The 22,035-nt window shown below is 44.5% G+C and overlaps 1 protein-coding gene across 8 annotated transcripts in view; it reads left to right on the forward strand.

Annotated features, from left to right (window-relative positions):
• Positions 1 to 22,035, forward strand: part of VPS50 (VPS50 subunit of EARP/GARPII complex) — a 463,388-nt gene that overhangs the window by 153,556 nt on the left and 287,797 nt on the right. The gene's annotated exons all lie outside the window — the stretch shown is intronic.

Genomic DNA, 22,035 nt, shown 5'->3' on the forward strand with positions numbered 1-22,035 from the left:
GTGCCCCAACTGACCAGATGACCACAGGAGGGAATTGGGGACCACCTCCCCTTACTCCCCCAGTGATCATCAACCCCCTCCCACCCAAAAAAAAATTATAAACATTTTTGTGCCAGCCTCTATGCCAGCCTCAAATGTCATACTCAGCTCCCTGACAGCAGTATGTAGGTCCCTGGAGCAGTGTTAGTGGGTGCAGTGCACTTCATGCAGGCGGACCCAGGCTTATCCCTCCCCTACCTGTTACACTTGTGGTGGTAAATGGGAGCCCGCCAAAACCCACCCAAAACCCACTGTACCCACATGTAGGTGCCCCCTTCACCCCTTAGGGCTATGGTTGTGGTGTAGAGTTGTGGGGAGTGGGTTTTGGGGGGGATTTAGGGGGGCTCAGAATCCAAGGTAAGGGAGCTATGCACCTGGGAGCAATTTGTGAAGTCCACTGCAGTGCCCCCTGGGGTGCCCGGTTGGTGTCCTGGCATGTGAGGGGGACCAGTGCACTATAAATGCTGGCTCCTCCCACGACCAAATGCCTTGGATTTGGCCGGGTTTGAGATGGCCGCCATTAGTTTCCATTATCTGCGGAAACCAATGGCGGCGATCTCTAACGCCGGCCATCTCTAAGGCCGGCCCAAATGTTGAGATTTGGCTGGCCCCGACCGTATTATCGAAACAAAAGATGGCCGGCCATCTTGTTTCGATAATGCGGTCGGGTATACCGTTTTACGGGGCCGGCCCCGTTCGATTATGCCCCTCCACGTTTTCTAATTCCTTTCTTGAGCTCTTACTAATAGTTTGCATTGACCATATTTTCAAAACTACTCAGCTAATGCTAACCTTGTTCTTGTCTCTGTAATTTGTCAAAGCACATTATCTCTCCTGCTTTCCTCATTCATTCTACCACAGCTGGACTAGTACTCTCTCCACTTTTGGGGTCATGCAATAATTCACTGCCAGAAGGAGTTGTGTTGTTAGTTAAGTTTTATTATTATCATATTCCCATAAACTTGGAATTCATACTCTAGAGTCCAAAGATATGTTTATTCCAGTAATTATTTAAATCTGATTATGGATTTTTCCCAGTATATACTGAATTTCAGTACAGTCCCTCCATGTAGTGAAATAGTCCCCCATTATATTCTCTCCACAATTTATATTATTGATTTATTCTGTTTAGTTTTAAATGCAACCTATAAGTAATATATGTTTGTTTACATGCTGTTTAGAAAGAGCAGATGTATAAATCTTCTTCCATTGCTGTTTGCCTATAGGAGAAAGTAACTAAATGAAAAATTAGATATAATAGGCATCTCTGAGACCTGGTGGAAGGAGGATAACCAGTGGGACACTGTCATACCGGGGTACAAATTATATCGTAGTGATAGGGTGAATCGGATTGGTGGAGGGGTAGCATTGTATATTAACGAGAGCCTTGAATCAAATAGATTGAAAATTCTGCAGGAAACAAAACACTCCTTGGAATCACTGTGGATTGAAATTCCATGTGCAAAGGGGAAAAGGATAGTGATAGGAGTGTACTACCGTCCGCCTGGCCAGGACGAACAGACGGATGCAGAAATGTTAAAGGAAATCAGGGACGCAAACAAACTGGGCAACACAATAATAATGGGGGATTTCAATTACCCGCATATAGACTGGGTTAATGTAACATCTGTACACGCAAGGGACATAAGATTTCTTGATGAAATCAAGGACAGCTTCATGGAACAGCTAGTTCAGGAGCCGACAAGAGAAGGAAAAATACTAGACTTAGTCCTTAGTGGTGCTCATGATCTAGTGCAGGGGGTAACGATACGAGGGCCGCTTGATAACAGTGATCATAATATGATCGGTTTTGATATTGGCATTGAAGGAAGTGAAACTAGGAAATCAAGTACGCTAGCGTTTAACTATAGAAAAGGTGATTACGACAAAATGAGAAAAAAGGTGAAAAAAAGACTGAAAGGAGCAGCTCGCAGAGTAAAAAACTTGCATCAGGCGTGGATGCTGTTTAAAAACACCATCCTGGAGGTTCAGGACAAATATATTCCACGTATTAGAAAAAAGGGAAAAAAGACTAAACGTCAGCCGGCGTGGCTAAACAGTAAGATAAAGGAAATCATTAGAGCCAAAAAACAATCCTTCAGAAAGTGGAGAAGAGAACCAACTGAAAGTAACAGGATAGATCATAAGGAATGCCAAGCCAAATGCAAAGCGGAGATAAGGAGGGCAAAAAAGGACTTTGAGAAGAAATTAGCGTTGGAAGCAAAAATACATAGTAAAAATTTTTTTAGATACATTAAAAGCAGGAAACCGGCCAAAGAGTCGGTTGGGCCGCTGGACGAAAATGGTGTTAAAGGGGCGATCAAGGAGGACAAAGCCGTAGCGGAGAAATTAAATGAATTCTTTGCTTCGGTCTTCACCGAGGAGGATTTGGGGGGGACACCGGTGCCGGAAAGAATATTTGAAGCGGGGGGAGTCGGAGAAACTAAACAAATTCTCTGTAACCTTGGAGGATGTAATGGGTCAGTTCAGCAAGCTGAAGAGTAGTAAATCACCGGGACCTGATGGTATTCATCCCAGAGTATTAATAGAACTAAAAAATGAACTTGCGGAGCTACTGTTAGAAATATGCAATCTGTCCCTAAAATCGAGTGTAGTACCGGAAGACTGGAGGGTAGCCAATGTTACTCCGATTTTTAAGAAGGGTTCCAGAGGAGATCCGGGAAATTATAGACCGGTGAGTCTGACGTCGGTGCCGGGCAAGATGGTGGAGGCTATTATTAAGAATAAAATTGCAGAGCATATACAAAAACATGGACTGATGAGACAAAGTCAGCACGGATTTAGTGAAGGGAAGTCTTGCCTCACCAATCTAATGCATTTTTTTGAGGGGGTAAGCAAACATGTGGACAATGGGAGCCGGTTGATATTGTATATCTGGATTTTCAGAAGGCGTTTGACAAAGTGCCGCACGAAAGACTCCTGAAGAAATTGCAGAGTCATGGAATCGGAGGTAGGGTATTATTATGGATTAAGAACTGGTTGAAAGATAGGAAGCAGAGAGTAGGATTGCATGGCCAGTATTCTCAGTGGAGGAGGGTAGTTAGTGGGGTCCCGCAGGGGTCTGTGCTGGGTCCGTTGCTTTTTAATGTATTTATAAATGACCTAGAGATGGGAATAACTAGTGAGGTAATTAAATTCGCCGATGACACAAAATTATTCAGGGTCGTCAAGTCGCAGGAGGAATGTGAACGATTACAGGAGGACCTTGCGAGACTGGGAGAATGGGCGTGCAAGTGGCAGATGAAGTTCAATGTTGACAAGTGCAAAGTGATGCATGTGGGTAAGAGGAACCCGAATTATAGCTACGTCTTGCAAGGTTCCGCGTTAGGAGTTACGGATCAAGAAAGGGATCTGGGTGTCGTCGTCGATGATACGCTGAAACCTTCTGCTCAGTGTGCTGCTGCGGCTAGGAAAGCGAATAGAATGTTGGGTGTTATTAGGAAGGGTATGGAGTCCAGGTGTGCGGATGTTATAATGCCGTTGTATCGCTCCATGGTGCGACCGCACCTGGAGTATTGTGTTCAGTACTGGTCTCCGTATCTCAAAAAAGATATAGTAGAATTGGAAAAGGTACAGCGAAGGGCGACGAAAATGATAGTGGGGATGGGACGACTTTCCTATGAAGAGAGGCTGAGAAGGCTAGGGCTTTTCAGCTTGGAGAAGAGACGGCTGAGGGGAGATATGATAGAAGTGTATAAAATAATGAGTGGAATGGATCGGGTGGATGTGAAGCGACTGTTCACGCTATCCAAAAATACTAGGACTAGAGGGCATGAGTTGAAGCTACAGTGTGGTAAATTTAAAACGAATCGGAGAAAATTTTTCTTCACCCAACGTGTAATTAGACTCTGGAATTCGTTGCCGGAGAACGTGGTACGGGCGGTTAGCTTGACGGAGTTTAAAAAGGGGTTAGATAGATTCCTAAAGGACAAGTCCATAGACCGCTATTAAATGGACTTGGAAAAATTCCGCATTTTTAGGTATAACTTGTCTGGAATGTTTTTACGTTTGGGGAGCGTGCCAGGTGCCCTTGACCTGGATTGGCCACTGTCGGTGACAGGATGCTGGGCTAGATGGACCTTTGGTCTTTCCCAGTATGGCACTACTTATGTACTTATGTATATGTACTAATGTAGTTGCACCATTTATCAATAAAGCAGTACTTTATTTTTAACTTATTTAAATAAACATACACTGTAGATCACATACAGTGGTGGAAATAAGTATTTGATCCCTTGCTGATTTTGTAAGTTTGCCCACTGACAAAGACATGAGCAGCCCATAATTGAAGGGTAGGTTATTGGTAACAGTGAGAGATAGCACATCACAAATTAAATCCGGAAAATCACATTGTGGAAAGTATATGAATTTATTTGCATTCTGCAGAGGGAAATAAGTATTTAATCCCTCTGGCAAACAAGACCTAATACTTGGTGGCAAAACCCTTGTTGGCAAGCACAGCGGTCAGACGTCTTCTGTAGTTGATGATGAGGTTTGCACACATGTCAGGAGGAATTTTGGTCCACTCCTCTTTGCAGATCATCTCTAAATCATTAAGAGTTCTGGGCTGTCGCTTGGCAACTCGCAGCTTCAGCTCCCTCCATAAGTTTTCAATGGGATTAAGGTCTGGTGACTGGCTAGGCCACTCCATGACCCTAATGTGCTTCTTCCTGAGCCACTCCTTTGTTGCCTTGGCTGTATGTTTTGGGTCATTGTCGTGCTGGAAGACCCAGCCACGACCCATTTTTAAGGCCCTGGCGGAGGGAAGGAGGTTGTCACTCAGAATTGTACGGTACATGGCCCCATCCATTCTCCCATTGATGCGGTGAAGTAGTCCTGTGCCCTTAGCAGAGAAACACCCCCAAAACATAACATTTCCACCTCCATGCTTGACAGTGGGGACGGTGTTCTTTGGGTCATAGGCAGCATTTCTCTTCCTCCAAACACGGCGAGTTGAGTTCATGCCAAAGAGCTCAATTTTTGTCTCATCTGACCACAGCACCTTCTCCCAATCACTCTCGGCATCATCCAGGTGTTCACTGGCAAACTTCAGACGGGCCGTCACATGTGCCTTCCGGAGCAGGGGGACCTTGCGGGCACTGCAGGATTGCAATCCGTTATGTCGTAATGTGTTACCAATGGTTTTCGTGGTGACAGTGGTCCCAGCTGCCTTGAGATCATTGACAAGTTCCCCCCTTGTAGTTGTAGGCTGATTTCTAACCTTCCTCATGATCAAGGATACCCCACGAGGTGAGATTTTGCGTGGAGCCCCAGATCTTTGTCGATTGACAGTCATTTTGTACTTCTTCCATTTTCTTACTATGGCACCAACAGTTGTCTCCTTCTCGCCCAGCGTCTTACTGATGGTTTTGTAGCCCATTCCAGCCTTGTGCAGGTGTATGATCTTGTCCCTGACATCCTTAGACAGCTCCTTGCTCTTGGCCATTTTGTAGAGGTTAGAGTCTGACTGATTCACTGAGTCTGTGGACAGGTGTCTTTCATACAGGTGACCATTGCCGACAGCTGTCTGTCATGCAGGTAACGAGTTGATTTGGAGCATCTACCTGGTCTGTAGGGGCCAGATCTCTTACTGGTTGGTGGGGGATCAAATACTTATTTCCCTCTGCAGAATGCAAATAAATTCATATACTTTCCACAATGTGATTTTCCGGATTTAATTTGTGATGTGCTATCTCTCACTGTTACCAATAACCTACCCTTCAATTATGGGCTGCTCATGTCTTTGTCAGTGGGCAAACTTACAAAATCAGCAAGGGATCAAATACTTATTTCCACCACTGTATAACATGGTCAAGGGTTGGACTCTGTTTTGTTTTGCATTAATCTATTTATAAAATTTATATCCTGTCTATCGGTATCGAAGGCAGTGGTTCTCAAACCTGGTCCTGGAGGCACGCCAGCAGGTGAAGTATTCAGGATAGCCACAATGAATATTCATGAGAGAGATTTGCATGCAGTGCCTCCACTGCATGCAAATTTCTCTCACGAATATTCATTGTAGATATCCTGAAAACCTGACTTACTGGAGTGCATGAAGGACGAGGTTTGGGAACCACTGATCTTAAGGGGTCCTTTTACTAAGGTACACTAACAATTAGGCAATGCTAAACACAGCACAGCCCATTATTGGCTGGATTCAGTAAATGGTACCAAAATTTGGGCGCTGAAAAAAATGAGCGCTGAGCACTATTCTAAAAACGGCGCTCCAATTTTGGTCGTAAAGATCTACACCAACTGAAACCTGGTGTAAATTCTCATGCCTAATTTAGCATTGATCTTCTGTATTTTATAGTACTGCATGCATCAAGTGAACGCCCTTGACCTGCCCATGCCCCTGATAAGGCCACTTCTCCTTTTCAGTTGTACTCTAGACAATTTATGAGCACATCTTTATAGATTAGGGCCTAGCAAGATAAGCGTCTAAATTTAAGTTGTTGCCAATTGGTGCCCAATTATTGGTACTTATTGGCTTGTTACTCAATTAAAATGTGAGCACAAACTGGGTACATCCAAATTTGTGCAGGCAATTTTGAACACCATTTATAGAATTTGGGTGTATCTACCTATGGGTGCATGACACTTAATGCATGCAAATTTATTAGTATGTGCTAAGGGGCCCTTTTACCAAGCTGCGGTAAAAAAGGGCCCTGCGGTAGTGGCAGTGGCCGTTTTGCTGCATGTTGTGGCCCCTTTTACTACAGCGGGTAAAAAGGCTGCAAAAAACATGGCCATGTGGTGGGGAGCTCTTACCACCACCCATTGAGGTGTTTGATGGTAAGGGCTCCTGCGCTAACCCGGCAGTGCGTGGCACTGCTTCATTACTGCTGGGTAACCCCCATGCTAGAAAATTAGGTCTCAATTTCTGTAGTGCTGGGCCTGGAACTACCACTGGTGCCCACATCAGGCCGGCAGTAGTTCCAGATTAGCATGTGGTAAGCCTGTGTAGGGTTTACCGCTGCTTTGTAACTAAGAGCCCCTAAATCCATTAACACACTTTAGTAAAAGGGACCCCTAAGTGTCTTACAGAAAATCCATACATAATATTAAACAATTAAAACATGAACAAACTAGTAACATTTCACTGCAAAGTATAGTTATATTTAAGTCAGCCGTAGCTGTTCAGTATTCAAATAACCAACCGTAATTACAAAATAGCCATCAACAAGGAATAGAACAGTTTCCAACAAATCTGACAGATATGAGAAGGCCACCAGTACAGACACAATAACTCTGTTGTTGAACAAATTAAGCAAACATGGTGTCACAGATTTCAATCGAGGAAAAGGTAAAGAATATAGCCAAAATTCCTCAGAATCCCAAACTTTTTTTGATGCCAAAGCTTCAACATGTCAGGGGAAATCATCAATCATTGGCTTCTGGCTTATCCCAAACATATATTTTCTTTTTCAAAAAAGTAGAATCCAAAAAAATGTGAAAGAAAATTCAGAAGATTATATATTCATGGATAAAACATCCATGCAAGGCTAAAGAACTCCATGGAATGTGGCACCACATATATTCAGTTTATATTCTTAAAACAATTTCCAGATTGTGTGCTCAACTATTCATTGTAATTTAATTCCCTTAGCATCAGCAGCAGATGAATCCAGAGACAGGTGGGATGTGACAATCTACTAGCAGGTGGAGATAGAGAGCACTGATTTGACTCTGCCTTATTGGACGGTGTGCTCCTGGAATCCTCAGTATTTTCTATCTCCAGCAGGCGGGTGGATGGTCTTTTTTCTACTCCTGGATTCATCGGGCTGCAGCTTTGGTTCTGGATTTTCTGGTTCAGTAAGCTTGGGGGTGGTAGACTGAGCGGTGCCAATTTTGGGGGACACACCTGATGAGGCCAGTTCCCTCCCCCACCCCGGTGACCTCTCTAGCCCTTTGCCACCATTTGCTTCCTCATAGCACCGCCATTACGAATAACTATTGACAAAAAAAAGTGGTTTAAGCTGTCTAGTGGTTTGCAGAAAGAGAGTGAAGCTGTTTTGCAGAGGTTGCTTCCTGGGACCTCAGGACTTTTCTCACAGTGAGTGTGCCCTTTCTTTTGGGGGCGAGGAATTGGTGGCAGAAGTTGTTAAGCACTGTTCCCGCTGCAGTAAGTGGTGAACAGCTTCAGGAGCCTTCCCAAACGGGTGTTCGTCCTCGGAGTCTTTTAATGTGGTGCCAGATTTGAGAGGGAGTGTTTCCTGTGTCCAGGATGCGTGCCCATTGTCTCCCAGTGCTGTCGTGGTTTCGGCGTCCATTTTGGATTCGCACGCGGCTGACACTGCGGTGGTGGAGCTGAGTTGCAGGGAGCCGATTCGGGTCAGCCTTCCCATGTGGGCCACCTTGGGGGGGGGGGGGGGCTGAAAGGGGGCAGCGAACCAGATTTCCCTTTTCCCCCTTGTTGGACAAAGTGGCACAGTCTGTGTCTGGAGCGGCATTCCAGCCTCCTGGCCTCTCCTGGGACTCTTCGCCTCCCCAGGATGTAGGGGGGGCCCAAGCAACCTTGGTTAGAGTCCAGTTTGGATGGGGGATCTCTGGCTCCTTTATTGCCAGTTCTTTCAGAGGGCAATTTGTCTGCTCCTTTTCTCTCCTCGTAAAGGGTAGACGACCTTGAGGTGGGGGAGCTGATTGGGGATGAGCAAGACTATCCCACTGCAGTTCAGGTATACCATAAGGAGAGACTCCCAACTTTCATTATCAAGGCCCTACAGGCTTTAAATATCTCAACTCCTGACATGCAGCCCACAGCGGTGGTGAATCCCAAAGATTCCAGTGTATGAGGCTATGCAAGAACTCATTTCTGCACAGTGGACTACACCGGAGGCTAGCTTATGGGTGGCCAAGATGATGTCATGTCTTTATCCTGTTGTCCAGGAGGAGCTGGACCGTTGGGGGTTACCGAGGGTTGACGCTTTGGTGGCAGCAGTCACTAAGAAGACCACCTTGCCTGTGGAAGGAGGCATAGCAATTAAGGATGCACAGGACTGCAAGCTGGATTCAGCGTTGAAGCTTTCTTTTGAGATCTCGGCTCTAGCTCTCCGAGCAGCAGCAGCAGTTATGTGCCCCATGTGTGCCTTTTGTGGGTCCAGCAGGCAGCTGATACTATGCTGGATGCAGGAGCTCAGCCACCCTTGGAGTTTCCAAATGTGGAAACCGGTCTGGTCTATTTGGTGGACACCTTATATGACCCGGTTCGTGCGTCGGTCAAGCAGATCTCCCTGACTGTGGTCTCACATCGCTTGTTGTGGCTCTGCCATTGGGCAGCAGATACAGCATCCAAGCAACGGCTGATTAGGCTGCCCTTTAAGGGCAAGTTATTGTTTGGGGAGGACCTAGGAAACTCTAAGTCATTATCTGCCAGAGGGTAAGCCCTGTCCTCCTGGGAAAGCTGGCCCCTCTAAGACGCACTTCAAGGAGAGCAGGAAGTACTGGCCAGGTTGTTCTGGCTTTTCACAGTGGTCTTGGTATCAGCAGAAGCAGTCCGTTCGGACTGGTGTGCAAGTGGTACTTCAACCAGAGCTCCCTCTGCCTCGTGACCTTCAGAATGATGGTTTGTTGGCCCACTCCATTCCCAGCATAGGGGGATGGCCGTCTCCCTTTTACAAGGAGTAGGCCAAGATTATGTCAGACCAGTGGGTCTTGGATATTCGAGACGGCTACAAATTAGTGTTTTCCTCTCCGTCGCAGATTCTTTCTTGGTCTCCTTGTGCGTCAGCACCCACAAGAGGGCAGCGGTACTGAGACACCTTGCAGGGGCTACTTCAGTTGGGGGCAGCGATGCCCGTATCGTCCCAAGAATGGAGAATGGGCTGTTTCTCCATTTATTTCGTGGTTCCCAAAAAGGAGGGGTCATACCATCCGGTCTTGGACCTCAAGGGAGTCAACCACTGCCTCAAGGTTTGATGTTTTCTCATGGAAACTGTCTGGTTGGTGATCGGGAGTTCAGCCGGGAGAAGTTCTCACAGCATTGGACCTCAAGGAGGCATACTTGCATGTTCCCATTTGCCCTGCCCATCAGCATTTTCTACGCTTTGCAGTTCTTGGTCAACAATTTCAATTTCAGGCTTTTCCTTTTGGCCTAGCGACAGCCCCACGGACCTTTTCCAAGATCATGGTGGTGGCGACTCTGGTGTTAAGCAAAGAAGGCATCAGGGTTCATCCGTACTTGGATGATTGGCTCATCAGGGCGTCATCTTATTTATTTATTTATTTATTGCATTTGTATCTTAACAGGAAAGTTTGAGGATTACAGGCAGAGTCATGGATCTCTTGCAGTCCCTTGGTTGGGTGATCAACTTCAAAAAGAGTCAACTCCAGCCTTCTCAATCTCTCGAGTATGGATTAATGAGACAAAGCCAACATGGATTTAGTAAAGGAAATCTTGCCTTCCCAATCTATTACATTTCTTTGAAGGGGTGAACTAATGTGGATAAAGGTGAGCCGGTTGATATTGTGTATCTGGATTTTCAAAAGGCGTTTGACAAAGTACCTCTTGAAAGACCCCAGAGGAAATTGGAGAGTCATGGAATAGGAGGTAGTGTCCTATTGTGGATTAAAAACCAGTTAAAAGATAGAAAACAGAGAGTAGGGTTAAATGGTTAGTATTTTCAATGGAGAAGGGTAGATAGTGGGGTTCCGCAGGGGTCTGTGCTGGGACCGCTGCTTTTTAACATATTTATAAATGACCTAGAGATGGGTGTAACTAGTGAGGTAATTAAATTTGCTGACGACACAAAGTTATTCAAAGTTGTTAAATCGCAAGAGGATTGTGAATAATTGCAAGAGGACCTTTTAAGACTGGGAGACTTGCAGGCTCATTTTCGATAGAGAAGGACACCCATCTTTCGACACAAATCAGAAGATGGGTGTCCTCCTCCCAGTGTCGTCCAAATCGGTATAATCGAAAGCCGATTTTGGACGTCCCCAACTGCTTTCCATCGCAGGGACGACCAAAGTTCAAGGGGGCGTATCGGAGGCGTAGTGAAGGCGGGACTTGGGTGTGCCTAATACATGGACGTCCTCGACCCATAATGGAAAAAAAGGGCGTCCCTGACGAGCACTTGGATGACTTTACTTGGTCCTGTTTTTCTTACGACCAAGGCACAAAAAGGTGGCCAAAATGACCAGATGACCACTGGAGAGAATCGGGGATGACCTCCCCTTACTCCCCCAGTGGTCACTAACCCCCTCCCACCCTCAAAAAACATCTTTCAAAATATTTTTTGCCAGCCTCTATCCCAGCCTCATATGTCATACTCAGGTCCATGACAGCAGTATGCAGGTCCCTGAAGCAGTTTTAGTGGGTGCAGTGCACTTCAGGCAGGTAGACCCATGCCCATCCCCCTCCCTACCTGTTACGTTTGTGGAGGAAACAGCGAGCCCTCCAAAACTCACCACAAATCCACTGTACCCACATCTAGGTGCCCCTTTCACCCGTAAGGGCTATGGTAGTGGTGTACAGTTGTGGGTAGTGGGTTTTAGGGGGAATTTGGGGGCCTCAGCAGACAAGGTAAGGGAGCTACGTTCCTGGGTGCCCTGGCATGTCAGGGGGACCAGTGCACTAGAAATGCTGGCTCCTCCCACGACCAAAGGACTTGCATTTGGTCGTTTCTAAGATGGGTTTCCTTGGTTTCCATTATCGCCGAAAATCAGAAATGACCAAGTCTAGGGACGACCATCTCTAAGGACGACCAAAATTTCAAGATTTGGGCGTCCCCGACCGTATTATTGAAATGAAAGATGGATGTCCATCTTGTTTCGATAATACGGGTTTCCCTGCCCCTCCATCAGGACGTTTTGCATCAGGCTAGTGGATGCAGTTGGTCATTGTATAGTTATAAAGAAGGCCGACCAATCATTTTCATCATCTGACCAATTGATTTCACTGGACCAAAGCTGTTTAGTGTGAATTCTGATAGGAAATTTTATAGTGCATAAAATTTGATAAAACAGGGAGGTGGTATGTCCTTTCACCATACCCAGTGCACATAATTTTGCTAAATCTGAAGTCTGCGGAAAAGAGAAAAGTGATTTTAAATTGGTTAATATACATATGTAAGTTGGAACGAATGAAAAAATTCTTAACTAGGCAAAGAGTATTTGGAAATTAGTTGCGCAAGGGACATTAAAGAATTATTATCAATCATATGTTTTAGAGTCCGGATGCCGTTTTTGGGCTAGGAGACTGGTTTGTGATCTATTTCAATTTTAGAGTTATACCATAAAGGGGCATCAAGTTCGGACCAACATTGGTTGAGAAAAACTGAGTCTAGGAAATGGAGAGCACATACTGTTGAAGAGATAATATCTGTGAGGTGTAAAATAGTAAATTTAGAAGCATATTGAAAGCATTTCAAAGGTATTGGATGAGCCTGCGAGGATTCAATTTCAAACCAAGTCGGACATTTTATTGTCCTTGGGGTTGTGGTTAACCAAAATGCACCATAACGAACGATTGTAGATATATGATATACTTGATGTAATCTGCACTTTATGTGACCAGATTTTTTTCTGACTTTCTAATGCATGATATACTTTATTCATTCTGCTAGTATTCTCAGCGTTCTTTATTTGCTTGCCCATTACTATACTTATGTAGGCAAGTATGATACCTAGGTTAAGGTGTTCATCACATGATTAATACCTTTCCTGTCTTTTTAATACATCTACCTCTCTGTCTGGTCTGGTGGTCTCTTGATTTTGCTGGCTGCATTTATATGCAATCTGTTCTTCCTATCTGTAATTTACTAAATCTAGCTTCTCAGTAGGAAGAATAGAAATTGCTTTTGTGCAGTATCCAAGATCAGCGGCATTACTAATTCTAATAGCCTTAGTTATTTTCACCAGCATTGGTATAATGGCCTATACTGTCTTTCAAAGCCAATTTCTGTTGGAGTGCTGAAATTGGATTTTTATTGTGAATCAAGGACCTGAGAGTGTATAAAGTTCTCTAGGTTGCATTGGAACACCTTAAAGTAAATGACAAGTATATAGCTCAAATTTACTCCTTTTAAATAAGTAGATCTTCTTGACATATTTTTGAAAGGTAAAATGTCTAATGGTATTTATAACAATTGCCCTGCTAGATTCAGAGGTTGTTGATGTCACTGTATTGAGAAATTTTTCTTTTCTGGAATGAGCTGTAGCAATTTTATTGTTATTGGTCATTGTGACTTTCAGAAAATATCTGATTTTACAACTAAGTAACTTTTTTTTTTTTTAATCCCATTGAGCTTCTAGCTCAATCAGATCCTGTGTTTCCTGAGACTATAGCTGCATAATGTTTCATTTGCAACTATCTGGGATTTTTCCCCATTAAAAAAAAACAAAAAAACATCTAGCCCAGAGTTATAGTGATAGTCTCTGGCTAGGGTCTGTAGGTTACCACCTACCTCTGGTACATTTTGACTCTGGCAATGAGCTTTCACTGTTGCATGGTAAGGACTGTGAATTCTGCCTCCACAATTTGCAAATCCCCAACTGGCCTGAGAAGCAGAAGTAGGTTTTGAGAATTGAACCCAGATCTCTCGTATTACAACATTAGGACTGAGACATTTGGCCTGGCCAGCCCAACCCCACAATGCAAACTAAGTTGGAGTGGGTTTATTTTAAATGTAGCATTTTTAGTTGTTGAAAACTTTATAGAACAATTTTAGTTGTGACTGCACTTCACATTTTAACCTCTATATTAGATCTCATGTCAGATTCATGTCTGTGCTATTCAGGGATTATAAATCAATTAAACTAAACTAAACTTAGCCTAGAATGCTAGATTTATTTATTTTATTAATTTGTTGCATTGTATCCCACATTTTCCTACCAATTTGCAGGCTCAGTGTGGCTTACATTATGCCGTCATGGCGATCGCCATTTCCGGATAGAGAAATTCCAAAGATATTACATTAAGGTGTATAAATGGTAAAGTAGAATACACAGTTCCTAAATGATAAAGTGAATATAGAATAAGTTAGACAGTCTAGTATAGAAAGTATATTTATCATCAGTTATGCTCCCTTTGCTGGCAAGGATTGCCTTAATTATTGCCACCAGTTTCCTTTCCTGCTGTGCATCAGGTATGTTGCTACCTCCTCAGGCTTGGCACCCCCCCACCCCCCCCCCCCCCCCCCCCCCCCCCCGACTGTGCTGGATAGAAGATTTGAATTTCAGTCTCCTGCACTGTAATGCTGCAGTGTGAGCCATGGAAACAGTCCTTTAGATGCAACGTTTTGGAGTTGACATTTATTTATTTGTTTTTTTTTTAAAGAGGGAGTCTTTTGTGCTGTTTTTGCATACTATTACAGTGCAGAGTTTTTCTTTCATATCCATTCCTGTTATTTCATTTTTCAAAGTTGCTCATTTTCCTTTTTTATCAGATGCATGTTCTTTAGTAGTGATTCAAGGCTTCATGAGGATTGACAGAAATTTGTTAATATACAAAATTAAGCATTACATTTACCCTTACAAACTCTTATTAAAGTCTTATTAGCCACTTAAAAGAATGACTGAATAGTTTATTTTGGCAGGTTTAATGTTTTAAATTTGATAAAATAAAAAAAGGTACCTGGAATTTTTAAGTTATGGTTGAATCTACAAAAAGGTGGGAAAATGTGGGATACAAATGCAATAAATAAATAAATAAATAAATAAATAACCAAATCTGAAAAGAAATAGATTTTTTTTTAATTTAAACTTACATGTTTTAATTATTTTACTGACTTTGTGCCTGTGTCTCCTAATGACCTACAAGATGAAGCCACAAAACAGTTAATTGTACAGTGCAGAGATGAAATCTTCCTACAACAATACAGAGAGAAAAAAAAACTCCCTTTGCTTGGTGGTTTAAACAAGAAGATAAGATGGTTCAAATGAAGACCATCTTTCAAAAAGACAGAGGGAAAATAGTATCAGAGTGCAGTTCAAAGATAACGGTGCTGAAGGGCCCTGGTTCTGTGGGAATAGCATTGGTATATGGCACCATGTAAGCCGCATTGAGCCTGCCGTGAGTGGGAAAGCGCGAGGTATAAATGTAACAAAAAAAAGTATACAGCAGTGTTTTAACACATTCAAATGTATAAAACGCTTGCCCCAGAATTGTACTCCTGGCAACACAGTAATCAAACATATAAACGGCGAGTGACCGTACTCACTCGCAAATGCGCAGTAGAGACTTCCCTCTCTGTCCCGTCCCCGCGTCAATACGTGATGACGGGGGCGGGACACAGAGGGAAACTGCGCAAAGCCGCCAGGTCACTACTGCTCCCCCCCCCCCCCCCCCGAGGTCGCCGCTTCCGCTCCCCCCACCCGGAGTCACCGCCGCCACCCCTTCACCCGGCCTGGGCCCTCTCTTCGCTACTGAACTTACATCCTTTCGCCGGAACGCAGCATGCACATCAGCTGAGCTGCCGTCGGCCTTCCTTCCCTGCCTGTGTCCCGCCCTCGCTGACGTTACGTCACACGAGGGCGGGACACAGGCAGGGAAGGAAGGCCGATGGCAGCTCAGCTGATGTGCATGCTGCGTTCCGGCGAATGGATGTAAGTTCAGTAGCGAAGAGAGGGCCCAGAGCGGGTGGAGGGGTGGTAGCGGCGACCTCGCGGGGGGGGGGGGGGGGGAGCCAGCGTCGACCTCTGAAAACCCCAATACCAGCCCGTTTTTACGGGCTCAACGGCTAGTTTATACAGAAAATAGAAGACAAATTTTTAAAAAATTAACAAACAATACATTATGACATATAGCAAGATCAATAGGGCCACAACAGTAATTTGGGGAAAGGGTTGTGCATAGATTGCCTTAAAGCTGAGGAACTTCGAATGATAGGAAGACTCCACTAGGCAGAACGTTAGTTGATACCTGTTGCAGAGCGGTACAGGTATGACGTGACCTTCTACAAATCAATCTTATAATAAGAAGATTGAGGAGTCAATGTATTCTTTTACTCTGCAGGAGAAACCAACTTGTTTGCAGAATTAGTTCCTGAAGCAGATAATTACTCTCCTACAGTATTCATTAGCCTACACCTCAGGAAGTCTTTCAGGAGCAAAAGCAACTATCTCAGTATGCCTTTCAAGAATTTCTCAAAATCTTCTTCACAGATGGATCTAATTGGCAAGGTGTACATTCGAGTACTGGAAATAAATGGAAAATAATAAACAGCTTATTTGAAGACACTGTAAGTGCCTTTGCCACAGGTCATAAGAATCGCTGGGTGGCTGCAGGGGAGATAGGACAATCGCTGGGTGGCTGGAGGGGGGTAGGGGAGAGAGAAGAATTGCTGGGTGGCTGGAGGGGGGCAGGAGACACAGGAGAATCGCTGGGTGGCTGGAGGGGGACAGGAAACAGAGGAGACTCACTGGGTGGCTGGAGGAGGGGCAGGGGAGAGAAGAGCATCAGTGGGTGGCTGGAGGGGGGCAAGGGAAAAAGTCAAATCGCTGGGTGGCTGGAGAGGGAGCAGGGGAGAGAGGAGAATCGCTGGGTGGCTGGAGGGGGGACCGAGGAGACACATTCGCACTCAGCAGTCTCACTGTCTCTCTGTTACACACACACACTTGCACATTCACTCTCTCTCTCTCACACACAGTCAAACACACTCGCACATTCACTCTCTCTCTCTCACACACACAGTCAATCTCACACATACTCTCTCAAACATACACACTCCGAGGAAAACCTTGCTAGCGCCCGTTTCATTTGTGTCAGAAACGGGCCTGTTTTACTACTAAGTATATAAGTACATTAGTATTGCCATACTGGGACAGACCGAACGTCCATCAAGCCCAGCATCCTGTTTTCAACAGTGGCCAATCCAGGTCAAAAGTACCTGGCAAGATCCCAAAACAGTACACTACATTTTAAGCTGCTTATTCTAGAAATAAGCAGTGGATTTTCCCCAAGTCCATATAAATAATGGTCTATGGACTTTTCCTTTAGGAAGCCATCCAAACCTTTTTAAACCCCACTAAGCTAACTGCTTTTACTGTATTCTTGGCAATGAATTCCTGAGTTTAATTACACTTTGAGTGAAGAAATATTTCTCTGATTCGTTTTAAATTTACTACTTTGTAGCTTCATTGCGTGTGCCCTAGTCCTAGTATTTTTGGAAAGAGCAAACAAGTGATTTATGTCTACCCATTCTACTCCACTCATTATTTTATAGACCTCTATCATATCTCCCTTCTGCCATCTTTTCTCCAAGCTGAAGAGCCCTAGCCGCTTTTGCCTTTCCTCATAGAGAAGTCATCCCCTTTATCATTTTCGTTGCCCTTCTCTGTACCTTTTCTAATTCCACTATATCTTTTTTGAGATGCAGTGACAGCATTGGTCTGAGCTGACACTTTCAATTTTTTATCAGAGCAACTCGAGCCATGGTGATCAGTATTTCCCAAGAGTACTCGTGCAGTTCAACTAATAAGTTGTCATCTACTCCTATTGCATCAGAAGAACCAGAATACTTTCACCAGTCAGGCTGAGAAAGAAAGTCTCCACTGACCAAGTGCACTTCTTCACTGGAGGACTGACCAGTCTTTTAATAGGGCAGTGCCTGAGGGGCCCACTCTCCCCAAACCAATAATAGCTAGTAATATATTTCAGATTAGTTGTTACCCGGTCTGCTATACCTTCGATGTTAGCAAAAGAAATTGACATTGACGGCTCTGAGTGGCTCTTGCCATGTCAGGAAATATCTAAATTTTAAATTACAGAACAACAACTGTCTAACTCTGATGAACTGCTTCAAAACCAAATCACGATCAGATAATTGTGCAAAGGTCCCAATAAGTGTAACTACTTGGCAATTTATCCTTCCGAACATCCAAGTGGTCAGAACTATTCAAGTTGTCCAAAAAGCAGATGAAATGTCAGATTAGTCTTCAGTTATAGATGGTACATAATAAGCACCTGTCATCCTTGGGCTAGATAATAATTTCAAAGTCTCCTTCAGAAATCTTTGCAGTATTTCTCTAGCAGATACGCCTGTCTTGTTTGGAAATTTTATAAATTTCAAATTTCTTGACCTGGTTATATTTTCTAAAACTTCTATTTTTCATTAAAGCTATCCAGCTTATTTTCGAAAGAGAAAAACGCCCAAATTCCGACCTAAATCGGGAGATGGACGTCTTTCTCTTGTGGGTGCCCAAATCGGTATAATCGAAAGCCGATTTTGGGCGTTTCCAACTGCACTCCGTCGCGGGAACGCATAAAGTTGAAGGGGGCGTGTTGGAGGCATGGTGAAGGCGGGACTGGGGCGTGGTTATCGACTGAGGAGAGATGGGCGCGCTCGGCCGATAATCAAAAAAATAAAGGCGTTTTTAGCCAGAATTTAGGACACTTTTTCTGGACCCTGTTTTTTCACGAACAGGTCCCAAAAAAGTGCCCTAAATGACCAGATGACCAATGGAGGGAATCGGGGATGACCTCCCCTGACTCCCCCAGTGGTCACTAACCCCCTCCCACCAAAAAAACCTGAACTTTAAACACTTTTTTTTCCAGCCTCTATGCCAGCCTCAAATATCATCCCTAGCTCTATGACAGCAGTATGCAGGTCCCCCGAGCAAATTTAGTTTAGTTGGTGCTGCCCGGACCCATGCAGAGAGCAAAAATCGGATGAAAAAAAAAAAACCATGCAAGTACAGTTGGGGATGTCCAAATTAAAAAAAATAGTAAAAGGGAGATTTGAACCAGCCACCTTCTGATTCCCCGGCCAGTGCTCTAAGCACTGCACCACATGAATCAGCTGTTTAGATGTTCTTCCCTTTCCATTAAGTCCCTCCAAGTTTCTGTCAGCCAATCACAGCTCGTTTAGCTGACATCATGTCAGCTAAATGAGCTGTGATTGGCTGACAGAAACTTGGAGGGACTTAATGGAAAGGGAAGGACGTCTAAACAACTGATTCATGTGGTGCAGTGCTTAGAGCAATGGCCGGGGAATCAGAAGGTGGCTGGTTCAAATCTCCCTTTTACTATTTTTTTTAATTTGAACGTCCCCAACTGCACTTGCATGTTTTTTTTTTAATCCGATTTTTGCTCTCTGCATGGGTCCGGGCAGTACCAACTAAACTAAATTTGCTCGGGGGACCTGCATACTGCTGTCATGGAGCTTGGGATGATATTTGAGGCTGGCATAGAGGCAACTCAGGGGGACCAGAACACTACCAATGCTGGCCCCTCCCACGACCAAATGCCTTGGATTTGTTCGTTTTTGAGCTGGGGCGCTTTGGTTTCGATTATTGCTGAAAAACAAAAACGCCTAGCTCAAAAACCGCCCAAATCCTATGCATTTGCCCGGCACAAACCGTATTTTCGAAACCAAAGATAAACGTCCATCTTTTTCGAAAATACGATTCGGCCCGCCCCTTCACGGACCCGTTCTCGGAGATGGACGTTTTTACAAATGGGCGTTCGATTATGCCCCTCTATATCAACCAATTCCAATTTAGACATCTGTAAACCCAAATCTTCCAACTTTTTCTCTAGATTAGTTATCTTAACTGCATGTTTAGAAGTTATTTCTGTCAATGTGGCTAACTGAGCAACTTAAAATTGATCTGTTAAATTTTCTTTAATACACACTAAAAAAGTGTAGTCAGCCACAGTGTTAGGGGCAGTGGCGTAGCTATGGGTGGGCAAGGGCCCACCCAGTTTCACTTCAGGCCCACCCAGTGGCGACGCACATTGTTGGTGTAGCTGGTGGGGCTCCCTAGACCCTGCTAGCTAAGGAGTCCTTTCTGCCTGGAGTTCCCTGAGCAGTTTCAACCCCACAGCAGTCAGCAGCGTGTTTCCAGTCACTGACACCGGCACTGCCCCCACCCCCACCCCCAACTATTACACATGATTGGTTCAGTTGGCACCATTCGCATGTGTGCACGGGGATGCTGGTTGAACTCAGCATGCGTGGGACAGTGCTGGTGTTGGCGGCTAGATATGTGCTGGCAACTGGCACACAGATGAGATTTCTTGGGCCTTGGGGGACTCCAGAAAATTCTTCCACTGGCGAGACCCAGAGATTCCTGCCAGCCAAGGTATTTATCTTTATTGGGGGGGGGGGGGGGGGGGAAGACAGAGAGGAAATGCCTGGGTGATGCCCACCCAGTCCCATCCCTAGGCGCACCCAAACATTGAGGTCTGGCTGTGCATTAGAGAAATCAAAGATTGGACACCTAACACAGCCTGTCTTTCAGTGTAATGCCTGTGTCAGGGGTTCTACGTAAAACACACAAAAACAAAAAAATGTCTAAAAACATATACCAATCAATAAAGAAATGCAGTACACAAAACTTGTAATATACCAATTAAAGAATAATGAACACAAATCAAAACTAAAATGATGAATAGCATAGGCAAAACTAAAAAAAAAAATAATCACATAAATTAAAGAAAACATTGATATAATGAGAAAAATTTATATTAAAAAACATTAATTTTAAATTATGGTGAGATGACAGAATAAATTAAATTCACTAAACACAGATTATACTATCAAGAAATGGAAGACTGTGATACTGCTTTCTTTAAACCATCAGTAGCATGTTACATTGTTTCAGGCATTACTACTTGTGGTTTATAAGAGGATAAAGTAGATCCTTCAACTGTGTGCTTCAGTTGGTATGCAGCCGCTTCAGCTAGGGCTAGTCTTCCAGCTCCTGAACTTTGAACCCATGGCAGTTGGTGGCAATTCCCACAGATTGCAAACTCTCCAAACCAATGTTTCCAGGCTGTAGTCATCCAACAGGACCACAATTTGCTGCTCCTCCTCCACCAGCAACAACATGGGGCAGGGATGCTGTATGTGGTTCTCTGAACAAAGTGTTACATATAGGGCTAAGGGAAATGGAGGTTCTCCATTTGCTAAGGAACCTCCTAGCACCCCTGCAGTTGCAGCCTGGGTTGAGTCAGAACCATGATGAATGAAGGTGTCAAGCGGGCCAGTACTAGATTTGACATAGAAACAGCCCTAGCTTCTCGAGGTTGGCCTTTCCTCATACCTGTCATGGAACCTGGGATGGTGAGCCCTTGGGCTGCAGCACACAAGTCCTCTGGGGAGGTGCAGAGAAGAGGTGAACCAGACACTGAATCAGACAAGATTCCAGACATGGCAAAGAGAGCACACTCAAGAGAGGTGAAACCAGAGCCTGGCTAAAGCGAAAACCAGAAATGGAACTTGACAAAAGCAGGAACAAGGAACAAAGGGAGGACACTAATATGGGGCCGCAAGGCTGAACTGGAACCCACTCATACCAGAAAGAAGGGAAAAAGAAACAAAACAGAATCTCTTGAGCAAGTACTGCTCAACCAGTGCTCACACCCTGCACTAAACAGAGCCACAAACAAGGGGTCAAAAGACCCTACACACAGGCACAAAAAAACTAAAGGGGAAAGGACAACCCCACTTAGACTCGCATGGTAGAAACCACAAGTAAAAGATAAGAAAACCACACAGGGAGGCAGCTCAGATATCTGTGCTAGAACCACAGATATAAACGAATGGTCCTAACCGAGACAAACAGAAATCACACAGAGGTAGCTCAGGGCTGAGCTAGTAGTCCCAGCTAAACGGAAGAGCTATCCACTCGTGCCACACAGAGAGGCAGCTCAAGGCAAAGCTAGTAGTCACGACTAAACCACCACCCACTCAAACACAAACAGAGAGGAAGCTCAGGGCTGTGCTAGTAGACACAGGTAAATGGAAGAACAGCCCACTCATGCCACACAGAGAGCCTGCTCTGGGCGGCACTAGTAGTCACAGCTAAACAGAAGAATAACCCACTCAAACACAAATAGAAACCAAACAGAGAGGATGATCAAGAAGGATGATCTAGCACAGCCCTGATCTATCCCCTCCCTGCCCCCTCTCTGCCCGTCTTCCAGTCTTTGCTTAAAGCCCACCTCTTCAATGCTGCGTTCGGCACCTAACCCTTACCGTTCAGTGAATCCAGACTGCCCCAATTTGACTGCCCCTATCGGACCGACCG

The sequence above is a fragment of the Microcaecilia unicolor genome, chromosome 1 (genome assembly GCF_901765095.1).
Source record: "Microcaecilia unicolor chromosome 1, aMicUni1.1, whole genome shotgun sequence".
Classification (NCBI taxonomy): domain Eukaryota; kingdom Metazoa; phylum Chordata; class Amphibia; order Gymnophiona; family Siphonopidae; genus Microcaecilia; species Microcaecilia unicolor.